Source organism: Carassius gibelio, chromosome B7 (genome assembly GCF_023724105.1).
Source record: "Carassius gibelio isolate Cgi1373 ecotype wild population from Czech Republic chromosome B7, carGib1.2-hapl.c, whole genome shotgun sequence".
NCBI lineage: Eukaryota > Metazoa > Chordata > Actinopteri > Cypriniformes > Cyprinidae > Carassius > Carassius gibelio.
This window is the reverse complement of record NC_068402.1, coordinates 29144847-29148448: the sequence shown is the minus strand read 5'-3', so window position 1 is coordinate 29148448 and position 3602 is coordinate 29144847. Positions and strand designations below refer to the sequence as shown.

The window sequence follows — 3602 nt, the reverse complement described above, 5'->3', positions numbered from 1 at the left end:
ATGAAAGCTGAATGAGGTGTTGATTTTGAAAAGTTAATCAGCGTTGATAACACGACGTTGTTTCCCCGTCGTACCTTGCACCGTGTATAAATACACCTAGATCCTAGTTGGCATTTAGATCAACAATGTACATGCAAGGCTAAAAATCTAATGACTGGCAGCAATGGCTTTACAAACAACTTCAATAAACTACCACATGCTCAAAATTGTCAAACAGCAGTTTAATTTTGGAAACATACTGTATAAAACAGATGAAAATAATCCCACACTTTATTATGCAGAGTATGCATGGAGGTAATGCTAAAAACATGTAGTAGAACAATCCAAATACAATAATATTTAAAGGTTTTTGTAAAATAATTCAGCACAAAAATGCATATTTTTTTCAGCACTTACAAGACAAACCCTTGTACCTTTATGGCTGAAACCAGTGGATCTTTTATTTTGGTGGAAAACTACAGTTTCTGTCAAAAACATGTTTTAGTAATGTGTCTCATTTCAAGTTGTGCACATTTGTGCCATGAAAATGTGTTGCACAGTACGAGCAGGGAACCTTCAACCAGTTGATTTCTAATGGGAACCCCCCCGGACTGTGTCTTCTTTACCGTGGGGAATGCAGAATGAGATTTCTACCGCAGGGCACTCTAAAATGTTAGAACCAGCAGCCTTAGTGTATACAGTGTGGTTGTGCTTCGGGTGATCCTTGAAAGTGTCCCAGCGCTAGGTCCATTCTGACGCCGTCCCCTCCACTCTCTCCCACTTGTGCACTTTCTGTACCGTCCTGTATAAACATTTACATTTAATCATTTAACAGACGAATTTATCCAAAGCGACTTACGAATGAGAAGAACAGAAGCAGTCAGGTGTACAAGCGAACAACAACAGTATACAAGTGCCATGACAAGTCTCAGTTAGTATAGTACAGAACGCATAGCCAGGTTTTTTTTTTATTTTTTTTTTTATAAAAGACAAAAAAAGAAGGAAAAGTGCTAGCATTAGTTGGTTAAGTTCCGGTGAAAAAGATGAGTCTTAAAATGTTTCTTGAAAATGAGTAAAGACTCAGCAGTTCGGATTGAGATGGGGAGGTGATTCCAGCAGCTGGAGACAGTCCAGGAAAAGGTCCTTGAGAGTGATTGTGAACTTCTTTGGGATGGCACCACAAGGCGTCGTTCACTTGCAGAGCACAAACTTCTGGAGGGAACATAAGATTTAACCAGTGAGTTTAGGTATGTTCACAATGTTTCACAATAACTTTGATATTGTGAAATATATTTAACTGAAAACTGAATGCAAAATAAATCACACAATATTTTCACTTTACAGTTCAGTAACAGTGAGGTTGGAAACAAAGTGGACAACACTATTCATTAAACACTTATTTAATGTATTCAGATGAAAATTTACAATATTAACAAATTATTCACAAGCAGTGTTTTCAGAGCCCCCAGTTACACTGTTTTAATCAAAACACTAGTAATACAGTGTAGTAAAATAAGTAAAATCTAATTCAGTAAATTTTTAATAAACTAAGTACAATCAAAACCTATCACAAAAGTTCAAAGCATCTCTAGCAGAAGTGACAGTGCAATGTAGCAGATGAACAATTTCTTACCAATGTTTCAAGAACAAGCTGGATCCTCGATGACTCTACAAGGGGAAAGAAGAAATGGTTTACTGAAAAGTTCTTTAAAAGCAGGATTTCATATTATACCATTTTTTTAAACCACTGGTTGTCAAACTTTTTATACCAAGTACCACTTCAGAAAATATTTGTTATTAAATATTAAGTTGCACCATAATGACCAACATTCCATTTCAGCAGCGTAGTAGGCCAAACTATTCAGCTACAGCTCTACAGTTAAAAAATGAGGCAGTTTTATTCTAATAAGAATATTTATTGTTGTCAGACACTTTACCATGTTTGAACATTAACACTACAACTGTGCTTACATACACAGGTAAATAAAAAAAAGTTTAAATTAAAATGTAATTTTAAATGTAATTATGTAACAAAAGTCACAAAACTTTACTGTACTTTAACTCTAACATACTTAAATGTGCAAAAAAAAAACTTACTAAAAGATTAAGTTAAAATGTATTAACATTAATTAGTTTAATTTAGTGATTCACCTGCATAACAACTAGAGGGGGCCTGACACTTTGAGAAACATGGCTTTAAACAATCCTTTTATTTATTTATTCATTTTCATTAATTCATTAAAATTATATTATTTAAATACCGACATTTGCACTTATATGTTTCAGAAAACACTTTGAAACTATTATAAGAATACAAACATATATAACACACCTAATGCATGGGATACATATCAGGAAAATATGGGAAAATCTCTAAACCATCTCTAAATCTCTCTTACCAGCAACACATTAGGTGAGCACCTAACTTGATCAGCTGTGATAAAGCAATGCAAAAATAGACACACGGGTATTTATTTATCTGCAGGTTACATGTCCTTTAAACTACCCATTTGTAAACTCTGGTAATACTTTACTATTTTCAAAAGATAATAAAGATAACGTTAGCGATTTTCTTACCTCATTTTGACAGGATGTTTTCGACCTCGCAGAACACCTGACCCTTCTTGTGTTCACAGTTTTTGTTCTCCATTGACATGTCACGACTCAAATTCGCTCAAAAAAAAAAAAAAAAAAATGTACAGGCAAATATGAAATAATTCGGGACCGATAGAGCAGTCAGTTATAACGAGCAGCAGCTCACAGTTAGCCGCCTCACTCACAGAAAGACGACAATAACGGTCATATTTTTAAATGTAGAAAGGCGCGAACCGATTCATTGTCCAGTTTCCTGAATGACAGCCAGATTAACCAATCATGATAGAAGTAATAAAATAAAACTACCAATGGGAGTTGTTTCCGTGTGATAAAGCAGCGAAATGTATATAGTTTTATTGTTGTTAATGATGATAATATTTAACATATACCTTTAGATTTTAGAATAGGTATCATGACTAAAATATTTTAAAATGCTATTAAAATAATTAATTTAAATAATTTAATATAAATAATTTAAAAGCTTGTTAACCTTTTTCTACCATTTAGCATTAAACATTTTTAACGTTGTTTCATTAAAACAACTGACCTTATTTCAGCCATATTTCAACATTGAAAGTTGGTCATGTGCTGGATGTTTTTCAACCATTCAGCTTTAAACGTTGAATCAACGTTGTTTCAACGTTGAAACCACAACTGACCTTTTTTCAACCATATTTCAACATTGAAAGTTGGTCATGTGCTGGATGTTTTTCAACCATTCAGCTTTAAACGTTGAATCAACGTTGTTTCAACGTTGAAACCACAACTGACCTTATTTCAACCATATTTCAACATTGAAAGTTGGTCATGTGCTGGATGTTTTTCAACCATTCAGCTTTAAACGTTGAATCAACGTTGTTTCAACGTTGAAACCACAACTGACCTTATTTCAACCATATTTCAACGTTGAAGGTCGGTCATGTGCCGGCTGGGTTGCTCTTACCTGTACGATCAAAACTGAAAGTGTAATTTAAGTTATTTTCGGCGATATGCCACAAAACGCCTATACGCATAGACGGAACAAAAAA

General features: G+C 34.0%; 1 long non-coding RNA gene across 1 annotated transcript; it reads right to left on the bottom strand.

The window, feature by feature from the left end:
• Nucleotides 1–200: 200 nt before the first annotated feature.
• LOC127961392 (uncharacterized) lies at nt 201–3228 on the bottom strand. Its single transcript, XR_008154433.1, has 3 exons — nt 2557–3228; nt 1613–1647; nt 201–1191 (listed from the first exon to the last, which is right to left on the bottom strand). It is a non-coding gene; the product is annotated as an uncharacterized LOC127961392 (long non-coding RNA).
• Nucleotides 3229–3602: the final 374 nt, after the last annotated feature.